Below are 16765 nucleotides of genomic sequence, written 5' to 3'. Positions count from 1 at the left end.
GCATGAGGAACACATTTTTTTATTAGCAGCTTGGGAGTGGAGAGTAATAAAGATTAATTTTTTAAATAATTCCTTGCATTATCTTTTAATTTCCTGTGGCAGGGTTTGACTTTCAAATCTGCAAACGGAGTTAACCGCTAACATGCTCATCAGTTTGGAAGTGGCAGCTGAAGGAGCTGTGGGACTCGGTGAAGGTGGGAGAGGCCCCAGAGTTGAGCCTGGAGTCCCAGCCTCTCCCAGGCTGGCCACAGTCTGTTCCCTGGCCGTAAGGATCTGTTCAGGTCTGCAGCACCAACTTGGGGAGATCTAATCCATACTGCAGCTCTTAGTGTCTATTTTGCTTCCTTCCTTTGATGGTAATGACGAAGCTCCCCTGCTCTGCTGCTGCTGTGGGCGATGCATCCTTGCTGATCTCCATCCAGGACAGCATGTGCTGCTGGGACCAGGGCTGAGATGCACGGGATGGTGGGCACGTGAGTTGTCCAGACCAGCTGGGATCCTCGGTGGTGTTGCTGGTGCTAGCAGAAGGTGATCACAGGACTGGGAGGAGATATTAGGAAGAAATAACAAGGGAGCCATTGAAGGAGAAGGGGATGAGGTGAGAGAGAGAAGTAACAACACTGGGGATGTGATAGAGAAAGGCTGTCTCTGCTCCCTGCATCTGCGCTCTCCATCCCAGCCTCCACGATCTTCTGCTGGGCTTTAACCTGCTGGGAGACTGGCTTACAATGCAGCTGGGCTACCTTCACTGGCCTGGGTGAGCTCACGTGCCCTGAAGGGTACCCACAGCAAGGCGGGCACTGAAGCTGGGTGGAAGTGATGCCCAGCATGCAGAGACCCCAGACCCAGCTTACTTGCACCACTGACCTTCTTTTTGTAGCTTGTTCATCACACGGCCATGCTGGCCGCTCGAGCTTGCTCTGAACTTCTGATCTCTCTGTAGAGAAAGTGGTGGAGGCAGAGAGCAGCCGTTATGGAAAACCAGCCAGTGTGGACAGGAGCAATTTGGCTCACACTGGTATGAAAGCAGCTGTAGCTCAAGTGCCTGGTGTCGGCTTTGGGAGGGCAGAGGGGAAGCTGAGTGAAGCGGGGAGCACAGCGGGAGTGTTGACCGTGTCCTGAAAAGGCATTTTAATGGATTACATCACTCCTCTGTTGGAACCAGGACCGGGATAAAGGTTTTTGGAGATGTCTGGGGATGGGAAAGAGCCAAATTCTGCATGGGGAGCGCTCTGACCCAGACAGCTCCTGGCTCCCTCTGACAGATGCCATCTGGAGCAGGCTTTGTGCATGCCTGGGTGTCTGTGTGCTTTGGCAGCCCTCTGATGGCCAGCTCTGCTGACCCAGCGTGGGAGGACTGTGCTCTCCCTTCTCAGAGTCCTTCTCTGCATGGTTGGAAGATCTGTTCTGCATCATGGCAGAGGGCTCCAGGCTCGATCCAGCCTCACAGCTGCTCCCACATCTGCCCTCGCTCCTGGGAAGAGGAGAAGCACACCCCAGCCCATCCCCGGGTGTGAAGGTTGGTTGCCCCATGCCAGGTCATTGCGTTTGCTGGCATTTTGCTGGGCAAAGCTGTCCCTGATGAGGTCCGGGTTTGCGGGCACAGTACAGAGGGATGTGGGTGGGTTTGCTTTTGGAGGCAGTGCCACTGCCTGGTACCAGACATCCCGCTCACAGCAATAAATGTGGTTTGGGTTCTGGTTTTGTACTTTGGCAGCAGGCTGAGGTCGTCCTGCTGGCCAGGCTTCATCTCGCCTGATCCTCTGGTGTCCAAGAGAGCAACAAAAAGCTTTGGTGCATGTGGCTCGTGCATGTTTTGGTGGAAAAACACATTCCTCAGCCCTCTTTTTAGATTATCCATGTATTCAAGTCTGGGACACAAAAAGGACCCTGCCCTCTGCCAGCAGAATAAGACAGAAGTGCCTTATGGATGTTCCTGATTTCAGGGGGGAAACTGAGGCACAAAGAGGTGGCTTGATGCCTGTACCACTAGCACCTCAGTCACATGCGCATCCATCCCTCTGTGTACAGCTCCCAGCCCCGGTGTCCCAATGTAGTACGAATAACCACAGAGTTGTGCTTTTCAGCCAAAAGAAACATCATTTGCTAAAGTTACCAGGTGTCAGGAAAACTGGGGGGCAGTTCCCGATTGTCAATATCTGTCCAAAAGCAGGAACCTCTCCTGTTGTGGTGGGTTCTTCTTTTATTTTTTCTTCTGAAGTCACATAGAGAAAAATGGAAATAAAGAGCAGCAGGGAGAGAGCTGTTAAAAAGCTTAAAGCTGTCACAAGGCATTGGTTAGTTTATGTGCAGTGAAGTATACAAACAAGTTTTCAGCTTGTTGGTTGGAGCCGAGGAGCGGGGTTTTTTGTGTGATAAATGTGTTTTATGGGTCTTTTATGGGATTTTTTAAAATGGCTGTCCCAATAAATTATTTACCAGGGTAATAAAAGATCAAGGAAATTGGTCCAACCGTATCGCTGAGCATCTAAATCCCAAACTTTTACTGGGGTGGAAGGACCCTCTGAATTCACGTGGCCCTATAAAAGATGGTCCAGACATGCTGTTTGTCTATGGTGTTCTTCTGGAGGCCACGTCCCCAGCCAGCCCCAGCACTCAGTGTATCTCCAGGAGGTCCTGGGGGCCTGACACCAGTTTTCAGCCCCTCAGCATCTGCTCCTGGAGATGGATAGCATTTCCCTCCACCGCTGGCTCTCCCAGCTGCAAATCTCTTGATAGTCTCTGACTCTTTATTTAAGTTTCCAAAAGGTCTCAGAAGCATAATGGTCCTTCCTGGTGTGAAATGGGAGGTAGAAATCACTTAGAAAGCAGCAAGGAATTTGAAGAACGGCCTAAGCCCCTGCAGTACAGGCTGGAAAGGCTGCCACGTAGTCCTGCAGGTAACGGGGACCTCCTCCCACCCCAGATGTCTGGATGGGTACATTTCTCCTTGCTTGGTATCAACTGGTGCGCAAGGGAAGGGCCAGGTTCTGCTCGCAGCTGGCTGGGTCTCCACGGCAGATGAGCCCAAAATAGCCTTTGCAGAGGTGAAATAAAATTTTATGGCGTTCCAGCCACAGAGTCTATAGATACATCTTCTGTGGCATTGGACCAGGCTTTAAGAAGTTTAGTCACTCTGCCTCCCTGCTCCTCCCAAGGGGACGGAGGAAGGAGAGGGCTGGGGGTCCTGCCAAGGGTCCTTGCATCCGGACAGGGCAAATGCTTTGGCTGTATCCCAGACTTTCTATAGTAAGTGGGATTAGATTTAATCCCCAGTACAGTTTAAAAGACATCCAGTTTTTAATGCGGTGGCTTCTGTAAGGACTCTGGTCGAGCGAGATGCATCCCTGTGTGATAAGCTGCTCATAAATAAATTTAAACGGGATTTTAGAAGCAATTTCTGAGGCTTGAAAAGAGATAACTCTGGAGTGGCCTTCAAAAGAGATGGTGGATGGGAAGGGACAGCCACTGTTTCAAGATAGCTCTCAATATTCATGGGAAGGATTATTCATTCAGAGCCTTTCCAGAGGGGAGAGTCCTTGGGTATCTGATGTGTTGAAGTGAGACTGGATTGATCTTTGTTCGTGCTGTCTTTAGCTTATATTAGTTCCGTGCCTCAGGGTGTCTGCTGTCCTCCACAGGGTCCAGGGAGGAATCCTCGTCTCCATTGATGCCTAAGTTGGCTCCTGGGTTTGGTGGTGGTCCTGTCTCTCTCTGAGGTGGTGGAGAGTGGCCACAGCTGGAAACACATCTGGGGACAGGGAGAAGTTTCCCTGGTCAGCCAACAGGGAGCACAGGGCTTTATTTGGCTTCCTTCTGGTGCCTGGAGTCTTCCTCAGATGTTACAATTTTCTGAAGTAATTCCTCTGCTGTTACAAGGCCCCAGGAAATTCACAGAGCTGCCAATCTTCCTCGTTTGCTTCCTGTGCCACATCATAGTGGTGGCTTTTGGACTTTTCTTGGGCCAGTCCTGCAGCCTGGGTCATGGCTGTGTCTCCAGACCCTTTGGTCTAACAGAAGCACTGGGATGGAGATCCTGGGCAGCTCCTGGATGTCCTGAGCTGCCCTTCTGAGCTGTCCTAAGCCCAGGGAGTGGGCAGGCAGTAAAAAGGGAGCTTGCTCCCCTAAAGTGGGAGCTGGGCCAGCAGGAACAGCCCCTTAGAGTCCACTCCCTTGGCTGGTGGCTGCCAAAGTTTTGGGGTGTGTTGGCTGCACCCCAGAGGATATCAGTGCTGGTGCCCACTTCTGCAGTGCATCCCCAGTGAGTGGGATAAGCTGGGCTGAGGGCTCAAAGCCCACGAATCGTTAAGGCTCTAGCCTGGGAAAGGTTTAAACTAGACCTATGTGTTTTAATGGGTGATGTTTGCTGGGGTCAAGGCTGTGTGGTTTGGCTTTTCAGCTGGCAGCTGGGGACTGGATTTCAGAGCAGGCTTTCCATTGAGGGGAGCAGAGGCTGGTACAGTGTCTGATGTTTGGCTTTAAACAAAAAAGGGCACATCTCCCCACGTCCCTCTTATTAATTGTAAACACATCCTGCCAGTTTGGGAATGGATGCTATAAATTTAAACGAAGATTGAGCCAGCATGGGACAGGCATAAGACGCCCAGATGATGTGTGTAGGCCAGGCTTAGCATCTCCTCCCGCTCACTCCAGACTACGCCGCACGACTCGGCTGACTTTGGTGGCATTTCCTCCTGGCTCACCTCCTCGTGATGGGAATTGGACTGCATGTAATTGAAAAGGATGGGGTGTCTGCCAGCAGACTGCGAGCCACGTTCTGCTTGGCAGCTTGAGCTTATTGGTGGAGGACAGGGGAGGCAGGCTGGGGCAGACACCTGCGCTGGGGGGATGTGAGCCTCAGCATCGTGGGGATCCCAAATCCATCTCCACCTGAAGCTCTCTGGATGCAGCACCCCGTTGTGCAGGGGTTGCCCATGCCCGGAGGGGGACTGATGTCTCCAGCTGCTGTTGCATGAGCAGTAATTTGCTCTCGTTCGTGATCCCCCCCTCGCTGGCACCAGGACAGACATGTGAATAACTGCTCCTCCGAGCAGCTTTCTGAACCAAGTACTTGATCTTGAAAAGCATCCTGTGATCTGGCCGGCTGTTGCTGACCCTGGGCTTTGCACCGCCATGTCTCCCTGCCCAAGCATCAGTCAAGAGAAGCCAAAGGAGGTAAAAGGCTCCCAGGGTTTGTGCAGTCCCGAACGCTAACGAGAGCTCAGCGTACACGGACGGTACAGCCGGCCTTGGTGTAAGGCCAGTGATCAAGATGCGAGGGCGTTGTAAATCCGGCACCTACAAAGATGCGGGGAACAAAGTGGGGCAGGATCTGCATTTCAAAGAGCGTTGTTTCTGTAACGGCACAGGGAGCAGACGTGCCTGCCTGCCGCCAAGGTGGAGAGATGAAGCTGTTTGAACTACGGTCTCTGGGAGCCCGTAACCACTGGCTCCACGTTCAGGGCATGGTTAAAGGAAAGCTTTATAACCCCACAATAATTGCATGGTGCTGAGCCCAGGAGGTGATGCCTGCTGCGCACGGCTCTGCTTAACACGGGCTGTGTTGGATGAAGATGTCTTGAAACAAGGCTTTGCTTTCGAGTGTACGTGGTCCCTCGCCTGGCCACTAATGACAGAAATGTCCCTGCCGCTGAATCAGGGCTGGCCATGCCAGCACTAGGAGGTCCTCCTAGGGAGAGCCAGGTCCTACCTTAAAAAGCCTTTGGTCCAGGCAGGAGAGGCAGCCACAGGAGTAGGAGGTGAAAGAAAATCCAGTGGTGATGAAATAATTTGGTTTTGTCTTCCTGTTATAGCAGGGATTGAGTTGGGAATGACTGGACATGGCCAGAACTCCAGCCTGGCCACAGTCGCCGGACAAGGTGGCCTCCTTCACTGCATACGGCTTCTTTAAAAAAAAAAAATTGGGGTTGTTTTTGGCTGTGAATTGTTTTTTTTGTTGGTGTTTTCTGGAAGGAGAAATTCTAGAGGGTGGGTGGTTTTGAGCAGCGCAGCACAATTTTCATTTCTCTGTGTTGGCCAACGCAGTGGGAGATGGAGCATCTCCTCCGCAGCGCTGCTGGCTGCCATCATGCTCCCAGGGCAACTGTTTCGCTGGGGGAAGAGGGAGCATCAGCAAATCCCCATTTCTGAGTGACTCCAGCCTGCCCTGCCTGGCGTGGGGTCATGACAGGCTTGGTTCATGGATGTCCTCGGGCGATGGACAAGCAGACCTCTGTGTTCCTTGGCAGCCCTGCTGACATGCAGACCCTCAGAGCTGAGACTGGGAGCAGGATCCCAATGCCTGGCTTGTGTTGAAACCTTGCGTGCCTCAAAGGGGCTGGAAGGAGGGGCAGTTATAAGGAGAGATGCTTCCTCTAGGAAGCAAAATAAAATAGAGCAAGGCAGGGGCTGGACATAGCAAATAAGACAGCTTAATTCCACCCCCCCATCACCAAATTGAGTGGGGAGCAAGGATGGTTTTTATGAAGAAAACTGTTCCGTGCTTGTCTAGGTCAGTCACCTGTCTGGGTCATCGGTGTGCAGTTATTTACATATCAGAGGGCGCTGTCAGGGCAAAAAACAAAAAGAGAGAAGAAAAATCCCATCTGTGCCACTCAAAACACCTCGGCTCACTTGGGCTGTGGTCCAGAAAAGCACTTAAGCGTGCACGAACGCCTCCCTGGGCGGCAGCGTGTGGCATCCCTGCCCGGGGCAGGTCAGCAGGGGCTTTGCCGTCGACATCAGGAGCCAGGCGTCACGGTGAGGAGCCAGGGAGGACCTTGCTCTTGACCCCTGCCTTTGCAGCATCCTCATGAGATCCTCTGCAAGGTAGCCCCTCTTGGCGATTCCTGATTTAATCGTGGCTGAGCCTAGGCTAGGAAGTTACTGTATTTTTATTTTTGTTCCTTAACTAAGCGACCCTGCCTGTGAGAAATTGAAACCTTCCTGGAAAGGAGGACTTGCTCCTTCCTACTGGGATGACTGGAGGCCTGCAGGATGTCACCCTGAGGCAGGACATCTTTTCTCAGAAAAACAGGTACTTTGGGGTTGCTGGGATGTAAAAGCAAAGTCCTTTGGTCACAGGACCGGCCTTAGGCCAGTCTCACTTTCAAGGCTGCATCTACACAGTCTTGCTCCTGGACCCATGGAGACCTCAAGCCCAGTTGCCAACACTGGTGTGGCTGTGGGACCTGCACGAGGCTCTCCTGGGAGAGGCAGAGCCCTCTCTTGATGTGCCTCTCCAAAACGTTGGCAGGAGGGTGGGAGTGGGATGGGCTTCTCCTTTGGCTCAGAGGACTCCTACAGATGGCAGAAGGATGGTGAGCAGCCCCATGGCTGAGACCAGAGCTGGACGCAACATGGTCACCACCATTGCCAGGCTGCCCCAGTCCGCTGCGACAGGGCACATGGCTGAAGACCAGTCTGGCCACCACCACCATGGAGACATAGGGGATCCCACCTCGCACCGGCTGCCAGCGTGATGGGTGTCACATCATCAGCCCACAGTTGTGCATTTGCTGTTTTACAAACCTTGGCTGGGTCATTAACGAAGGAAGGAAATAAAAAAGCAAGGGCTCCAAATGGATCCCAAAGGGATTCCCTGTAGCAATTAGCTTTATACTTGAAAACATATTTCCAATCTTTACAGCCTGCTCTCTGTATTTGAAATAATTTTCTACCCAATAAACCTTAGTAGCCCCCAAACATAATTTTAGCGATGCATTAATTAACAACAAGGCGACCCAATGGTTCAAAAGCTGAGCAAAACCCAATGCATATATTAGGCAGCGAGGCAGTATTTCTGAGATGCTCACCAGGGCACTGTGTGGATGCAAATGCTTTATATAGGACATTACCTAAGGCCTGGCTGGCTGGAGCGGAGGACAGTCTGGGTTCTCAGTTGCTGATGGGCACCTTCTGCATTGGATAACCTCGCTGGAATTTGAGACGTACCTCTTTCTCTTGCAGAGCTCTTGTCTGTTTTTTATTCCTTCATAAAGAATCATTTTGGATATCTGTTAGGCTTAGGAAGGTCTCTAAACCTGAAAAAAACCCACTTAACATTCCTGGTGCCTTGTGGCAGGGAGTTTCAGGGGTTAGACATGTGCAATATATCCCTTGAGCTGTTGTGCAATCGCCTTCCCTTTGCTTTGATTTACGTCCCCGTGGGTGCATTAACCAGCAGGGCTAGCTGAAAGTCCCTGGTGACTCCTTACCCGCAGCTCCCTTGGCAGTAAATCATGCTGGAGGGAAGCACAAGCCTTGAGGTGCCTGGTTGCTTCTGGGGGTGCAAGCCCTTTGGTCAGAGCTTGTGAAGGCTCCTGGGCTGGGGAAGGCATCAGGCGGAGGGGGAATATGGATGTACCATGCCTCGTGGAGCTGATGCACATGGAGCTGGGCTCCCCCGAGCCCAGTTCACCCAGTCCCAGGTCTCTCTGGGACCCGCTCCCATCCAGCTCCTGCAGAGTGTGGGCAAGGATGGGGGGAGCATTGCCAAGGAGGTTGGATCTGCTCCCCATGGGGCTTTACCCAGGCAGGTCTGGAGTCCACTGTGGACTGGTGGAGAATGATGCACTGGTGTGATGCCTTCATCAGGTCTCAGCTGGCTACCTGGGAAATGGCCAGCTAGTAGCTGGCAGTGACCATGAGGGTGGGGACTGTGCTGGTTGCCACCATCGTGGAGGCCACCGTTGAGGCAACCGGAGCACCGATCCAGTGCCGCCCGGTCTCTGTGTGCGAGGTAAGCTTGTAATCTCCTACTTAACGAAAGGGAGGTAGCATTACAGGCTGCTGCCGCTATCTGGGTTTTCAGCTATCGTGGACTCATCCTGCTTTATCTGTTGCATGTGAAATATCCCATGTAAAGCTACGCAAAGCTGCAAAGCTACTGTAATCCTTCCTAAAGCCACCCTGCCCTTCCGTGCAAATATTATATTAGATTATATGCTTATTAAACTCTCTGAACAGAAGTTTTACTTCCAGCTGGTGGTGATAGTCTTGAAATGCCATTAAGGTAATAATTATATCACGTTGTCCTTGATCCAGATTTGGGGTGGTAATTGTTCACACCTGCTGCCAGCTATTTAAGTGATAGTGGATGCAAGGGAAGGGTTGTGGCATAGTGGGTGGTGTGATCTCAGCTGAGTAACGTGCTGGTTGTAGGAGACCTGTGCTGGCTCCTTGGGGAAGTTTTGTCACCACTCTTTGCTCTTATGCTAGTCCTGGTCAGAGCACTGTTCCTAGGCCACCCCAGAGCTCCTGCAGCTTCTCCACTAGGATGGTCTGAAAAAAGGGGAGAAGGCATAGGGCTGTGCGGAGGTGGGACCTGGGACACCTCTCTGGCACCCGCTCTCTGCTGGAGGACCCTCCTGGCCACATGTGAATCAGTGCCTCTGTCTGGGGCTGGATGATGGGTGGGAGGTTCCCTGTCCGTCCCTTGCACATCTGGGTTGTCCCCATGCCTTGGAGACAGAGATGGTGCCGTTTAACACCTTCATAAAGTGCCTTGAGTTCTGCTGGCAAACGGAGTGATGGAAACTTCACACTCAGAGGAGGAGAAAGGGAAGGGAAGCCTTTGAAATGAGGCTGCTGTGGCTCATTCTTCATATCCATGGTATTGTTGGATACGGGTCCCTCTGGTTTGCCCGGTCTATGAAAAGCAGCTGGTTGGCCAAACCCCTGTGCTGGAGGTAAGGGACAGAGCCATGGATGTCACTTTGCTCCTGGCTCCTCCACTCAAATGTAAGGCTGAATTAACTTCAGTTATTTCTATGAAGCTTATATATTATATGGAACTCACTCCTATCAATTCCACTTAAATCTTGGGGGGGGGGGGGGGGGGAGCTGCAATTTTAAATTTAGCAAAATTGCAATAGGTGGTTATTTTATGAGTCAAGTGAACTCTATTTATCCTCCAGTCAGATGTAAGCTCACTGCCTATCACTCATCCTACCCCACTCTGCCACAGCCCTACTGACATGATCTGTTTATCTGTAAGCCCTGTGAGCCTAGAACGTATTGCTTCCTGGGTTGTAATGGGATTTAGCAGAGATGAAAGCTTCCCCTCACTTTGTTGATATCAAATAGGAGTAGAGCACAACCTGACATCCTGGTCCAAGGGGATTTGTAAGGCTAAAGACTCTGGAGACTTGTTGCGGTGTCTCTCTGGACTGCAATGGCCCTTTACTTCTAGCAAAGAAATCCGTTCAGATTTTGCATGAAATGGGATTGCTCTGAGTGACTTTGGCTGCCAGCCCCAGCTGGAGCAGGAGGCATCCTCCTTCTGCTTTGGCCTCAGTGAGATACCAGGAAGTCTGCTAGGATGCTGGGTAGCTTGGAGACAGATCCCACCGCTCCTGAAGACCTGTGGAGGGGAGGGAGCTGTGTGGTAGCACCTGGTGCTAGGCAGAGGAGGTTAGGACTCTTGAATGTTAAGAAGTAGCCCCAGGAGGACATGGCAACCCAACATAGCTGTACCCCTCCTTTCAAAGATGGGATTTTAGTCTTCTCCCAGAAGCCATGATGAGCTTGTTCAGAGCAGTGCTCCACCAAGGCTGGGTCTTGCTCTTGTGCTGTCTTGGAGCTCATGTCAGAATGTGGACATGATTCCAACCACTATGAAGTCAATAAGGATCGTTGTCTCCTTGCTAGGAACTGGATCAGGAAATGAGACACTGGCCAGGGGAGTTTATTGCCCTCCTGGAGAGGGTAAACCAGGAGTGACAACAAGCCAGGAGACTTCCTTATGGCTGTGGAATGAGGTAGCACTTCATTCCAGAGGTTAGTGTGAAATGCTGCATGCCCATTAGCTGGTATGAGTCTCTCTAGTCTGTGGCAGAAGAAAATGAGCTAGTAATTAATTCCTGGATGCAGCTGGCTGGATGGCCACTGAGATGGTTTAGAGGGCAGTCAGACTACCTTCCAGGTCCTCAAACTTCTCTAGCACTTCTGGCTGTGCAGCAGGTAAGGATCTCTAACCCTGTCGTCAAGGCCAGGTGGAAATGGTGGCACATATCTCTAGGAACCTCTAGGGGGGCCCAGCCCAGCCAAAAGAATTAGGTTTTGGGGCTTCATGCCTTTGCTAATGTGTTGAACCACTAGCTGAAGGTGATTATGTACGCTGACACAGAGGTGAACAGATGGACGTGCCATGGCCCCGGGGTCTGGTGTTGGGCATCCCGTCCTCTGCCTTCAGCTTCCCACCTCTCTGAACCTCCGGAGAGCAAGCTGCTGGCAGACGTCTACCATCAGTCATAGGTGGGGAGTGATCAGCTGGGTTAGCATGACACTGATGTAAATTTAAATCCTTCTTTTGCTGTCTCCGCTAGCAGCCCTGTATTTTCAGGAACAAAGAGAATGGGAAACAACTTTTTTAATGAAGTAGAGCATTTAAATTCTCTTTATATTTAGTCCTATCTGGAGCTCTTTACCCAAATGAAGCAGAAAGCATTTACAGCTGTATTTTCCATCACACCAACCAAGGAATATATTCATTTGCAGTAACATGGCACTCAATGAAGTGGAAAATAAGCTCCCAAAATTGCTCTCGCTATGAAATGGTCTCAATGACTAGGAAAAGCCCGTTTGGATTCCACTGACCAGTCACTTTGGTTATGATAAAAATTAATTTGGTCAAACACCTGAGCTGTGGCAGAGTAGACGCTTGGCCCTGAGATAGCTCTGCTCGGGACCGGGCTTGGGGCTGCCTCCTCTGCCACAGCTCCCAGCACTCCTGCTCTTGGCTTCGCTTGCCCAGGAGACCCGCCTGAGACCCCAGTGCCTCCAAGGGCTGGCCATCGGTGGCACACCTCCAAGGGCTGGCCATCGGTGGCACACGGATGCACGGCAGGTGATGTGCCGCGCGTCCTGCTACACATCTGCCACACGGCCCAGGAGGGGACAGTGCCAGCGTGGTGGCAGTGCTGGCCCACGGTCGGAGGCAGCATCGCTGCCCACGGCCACGATGCACAGGCCAGGACAGTACAGGAGTCCCCGCGAGCAGCAGGCTATGAGCAGAGGAGATGTAAATGGGTTCCTCCTTCCCTCTGCAGCAACCCGAGGAGGACGTGAGCGGAGCGTTAAGCAGGTACCGACCAAACACCAGTGGAGGGTTCTGCTAATTGCTTGTGATGCCTAGTCCAACTCTGTCGGCGCAACCAACAATTGCTACTGGAAATGCAATTAATAATTAAGCACTCAGCGCTGGCAGGTGTCAGCAGGAATCCACGGGGCCTGGCATCCCCCGTGTCGACACCTCCCTCTGCCTGCACGGGAGCAGGCGGCGCCAGGCAGGGTGCAGCCCTTCGCTGCCTGGATCAATACTTGGTGAGATGCAGATTCACGCCTTGAAGAAATAACTTGCTGGTGGTATCTCCACAGCACGGATGACGGCTGCCTGCCGTCGGGGCTGTGGGCAGTGGGACAGGGGCTGAGCGCTGCCTGCCCAGCCATCGGGACCTGCGTGTGGTCCCCAGTTAGCATTGCAGTGGCGCTTCCTAGCTCAGTCAATCCCTGCCAAGGATGTTCTGCGAGCGTTTTCCATCCTCGCTGCACAGACAGGGTGACTTTGGGTGGAAACAGCTTGGCAGTGCTTCTACGCAGCGTTGAAGGCTGGGAGCGTCCCCCGCCGGGGCTGGCACAGCCACCTCGGGGATGACCAGGGTGGCTGGGCTGCAGGTGGCCGAGCAGTGATGCCCTGTCCCAGCAAAGGAGCGGGCTCCCTCTGTCCCTGGGCAGCACGTCTCCCAGCTGGGGGTGATGGCACGCAGTGGAGCCGTCCCAGTCCTGGCTGGCAGAAAGCAGCACCCTGCTGCATTGAAATGTCTTGCTGAGATGTCCTCCTGGCTTACTGCCGTCTTGGGATCCCCCTGCATCCCCACTCGCAGGCTCAGCCAGCATTGCTTTCGCTTGCAGCTTTGGCTGCTGCTTGTGATGACTTACAGCCTTCTTGAAGCTGGCTTTTATTTTTAATTACATTTTGCCTCTGAAGATGGGCTGCTTTGCTGGTTTGTTTTTTTCTGTGCTCTTTTTTTCTTTTCCCTTTTAAAGGCCCACAGAGTTTAGTATCCTGGAGAAATTGCTTCAGCTTCTAGGAAGGTGCAGAGCCTTTTCCCTGGGTAACAAAGTGTTGATTTCCTACCACAGGGCTGAGTGATGGTGATTCCCTTATTAAACTGCACTTAGAGGCAACGACTGTCAGGCAGGGATGGAGAGCTTCTCCGATAAGTTGGATCTATTCATTATTAAATTATCTTCATTCACTTGAACATCTCATTTTCATTGAATTAGATGAAAAGTGCTCAAAGGCAGCTGCTGAGGCTGCCAGGAGCAGCATGCAAATGTCACTGCTGTCCTTTCCTCCCGCCCCGGCCGCATCTGACCTTTTCCGTGGGATGGCCGGGACCTCGTGGCTGGTGTGAATCTCCTGGAGGTAGCTGGGGAGTTGCACCAGCTGCAGGCCTGACCTTGGTGGTCTGGACTCACCAGCTCTGAGAGCTGGAACTAGCGGGGGTCGACTCCACCGGGGAATAAGGTAGCATGGCCCCAGGACTGATCTCTGCCAGCCTGGGAGGGGTGACCAAGGTGAGTGTCCCCAACAAGTGGGGGCTGGTGTGACCACTGGGGGGGCCTGCCCCAGTATTTCAAAGGCTGCATGTCCTGCTGGGGGGCTGCAGCTGGTCTTGGCTGAGTTACGCTTTAAGCTTGGCTTAAATGAGCCTTGCAGGGCATGTGAGCTCACTCAGGGTGCCCGGGGAGCTGTGCTGCTGGCACAGGCAAGAAGCAGGCAGGTAGCACGGGGCAGGCAGCAGGGACTTGGGCATAAAGCACGTCACAGCGCAGGCAGCAGCAAGGTGGCTTTGCCTGTGCGCATCTGAGGGCAGAGGCAGCGCAGGGCACGGGGAGTTTCATCACCTCTGTCACAGCAAAATGCATGCGGGAGCTGCCTGGGGCTGAGCAGGTCTCAGCCTGTCTAGAGGGGCTGCCTCTTGGTGTTGGGTTGTCCGGTCATCTCACCAACAGCAACAACCCTGTCCTCTGTCTGCCATCCAAGAAACAGCTTTCTCCTCCTGCCACCGCCCCTTCCCCACCTTCACCCCTTTTTATCACTGCCTTTCTCGGGCCACGTGTGCTGGGCGATCAAAACCTGGGCGTAAGGGCATGGCTGGCACTTAAACATGAAGCTGGCCAGACTCTGGATGCTCTTGAGAAACACCAGCGATGGCACCGGCTCCCTGCCTATCCCTGCAGACGGCTTCATCCCTGCTCCTGCTGCCCCCCCCCGCCTGGGCAGCAGCGTGTTCCCCCTCGGGGCAGCCACCGGCCGCATCGGGCCCAGCTTTAGCTTTAGCCCTCAATTGCAGATGAGCTGTTGGATATTTTTGTGGGAGGATGCCATCTGGCTGCCTGATCTCTCCGCTTTCACCTTGGCATGAGTAGCTGGCACCCAGCCCCATCGCTCAGCACTGAGCCAGGGGGCTGCTGTCTGGGCTTGCCAGCCCGCAGCTCTTCGAGGGGTTTTGCGGAGCCTGGGCTGGTTTAAAGCTGCCCTCTAGGAACAGGAGGCTTTTGTCTCGAGGCAAAAGACCTTGGACATGGCACGCTGTGCCCAGGCATCACTGATCTCTGTCCCAGTTGTAAGTAAAGCTGCATCTGTCCCTAGGAGAGCTCAGAAGTAGGACACCTGGCTGCTACTCAATCCCAAACATTTCAGGAGCAGCCTATAACCTCACCGGTCAGTGAAAATCCCTTTTCTTTGCTGCCCTGGGCACCGTGAAGTCCTTCGCACCTCCTTCCCGCAGCTACCATCTTGTTCCCGGCGAGGAACCACCGGCCCCTTGGACCAGCTCCTCAACAACTGTTGCTTTTCCTCGCCAGTAAATCTCACCCGAAGAAGCCGCTTTGATCAATGCACTTGGATTTCAGCCTTCAGCCTTGATCAAGGCAGGGGGAGGGACGAGAGCGAGTACTCGCAGGCTCTTTGGGGACGGTCTAGAAAACGAAGCTCATTCTCCAAGAAAAAAACTGCTTCAAAGTAAGAGGCGGTGCTATCAGAATAAGAGTGAACCAGGCAGGCGGAGGAGGAGGAGGAGGAGGAGGAGGAAGGCTGCTGGGTTCCCAGGGCCCCAGCTGGGCTGGGCCAGGTGTGGGTCCAGCGGGGATGGTGGTGGTGGCATTGCCGTGGGGCTGGAGCTGCTGCTGGGTGCGGGCAGGAAACCATAGCTTGGGAGGTACGGTGGGGAGGGGAAAACTACGCCTCCCCCTATGCTTAATTCTGCTGCAAACCTGATTTTCTCTGCGCGTTAGCTTTTTGGCTCTCCCACCTTCCCCAGCCCTGGGGACCTGGGGAAGTTTCCTGAGCTGAGAAGAGGCTGTATTTGCTTCCTGGGGTCAGTGGTTTCCTCCCAGTCTTTAACTGGTGGGGATGGTGCTGCAGGTCAGGTGTAATGGACTGGGACAGGAGCAGAGGGGGAAACAGCATCCCCTCCTCGCCAGCCGTGGTCTGACCATTTCAGCCGTAAGCTCTTTGTGTTGGATGCAGTGATGCATGGACACCGCTCTAGGTTTGATCCGATCAGAGCTCCTGGTTAATGGTAATTAATGGCCAGGAGGAGACCTCTGGGGGCTTGCTGGCTTTCTTTCCCCCACCAGTGCACACAGGATACTGCATCAGCAGCTCCAGCGGGCACGGGCCCTTCCTCTGCGGGTTGCATTACCTGGGAGGGGAGCAAAGGACCGAGCACAGATGCAGAACCTGGAGGTCTCCATGAGCGGGGGAAAGCTCTGGCCAGAAATCACCCTCCAGCGCTGACCTTCCCCTCCCCGGCAGTTCTCCTCCTTCTTCTCCTCCGTTCCTGCTCCCGCTCCCTCTTCTCCCGCTGTCGCCTTCCTCAGGTGCACACACACGCACGCACTCTCGCCTTTCGTTTTGGCTACAGATGGTAGGCAGAAAAACCAGCCAGCCAGATGTGTTTTTCATAGCTCCCAAGCTAGGCATAACTAAACATTTACATTTATTACCAATTAGAGGGGAAACAGACTGTAGTTTTATGTACTGTATGTGTCTGGATATATTTTGGTTTGTGACCTTACTTACACCCCCCCCAGCAACTAAATCTCTCTTGATTAGGAGCAAACCCCTGGAAAGCATCTGCAGCACCACATCCCATCCCAGCATCCCATCTCCCTGCAATTAGGAGATGACGTGGATGCTGTAGCAGCCCCTGACACTCGGTGGGCACCGGCCGCTTTGCAAGCGGCTGCAGAAAGCCTGCTCAGGAGGGTTGCTCCCAGAGGATGCTGAGCATCCCTGGGGACACTGGCCTGTCACATCCCCCGGGGCAGGGATTGCCATGGTGCCCGGCCTCCCTCCGGCGGGAGCCGCGTCCATTAACCCCGTGTACGGATTAGCACACAGCGCGGCTGTCAATTTATGGCTTGCGAGCGCCCGAAGCCCGCGGCTCCTGAGTCAACATCACTGCAGCTTTTTAGCGATGCTCAAGCCAACAGCAAAATGCAAACAAATCCATAACCAGACCTCGGGCCTCGCTGAGAGCAGGAGAAGGGGTGGAATAAAAAGTGCATGGTGGCGGTGATGCCCCATGCACGGTCACTAAGGTACTGATATCCTAACGAAGACCGGATCCTGTCTAGCAATGCTCCAGCCCCAAGGTGGTCACCACAGTACAGTGCCATTGCACTGCTGCTTGCTCATCTCTGCGAGGCTAGCAGCTTAACCAGAGCTGGTTCGAGCCACAGGAGCACAGGA

The sequence above is a fragment of the Mycteria americana genome, chromosome 7, assembly GCF_035582795.1.
Source record: "Mycteria americana isolate JAX WOST 10 ecotype Jacksonville Zoo and Gardens chromosome 7, USCA_MyAme_1.0, whole genome shotgun sequence".
Lineage (NCBI taxonomy): Eukaryota > Metazoa > Chordata > Aves > Ciconiiformes > Ciconiidae > Mycteria > Mycteria americana.
Note: the sequence above shows the minus strand (reverse complement) of the source record.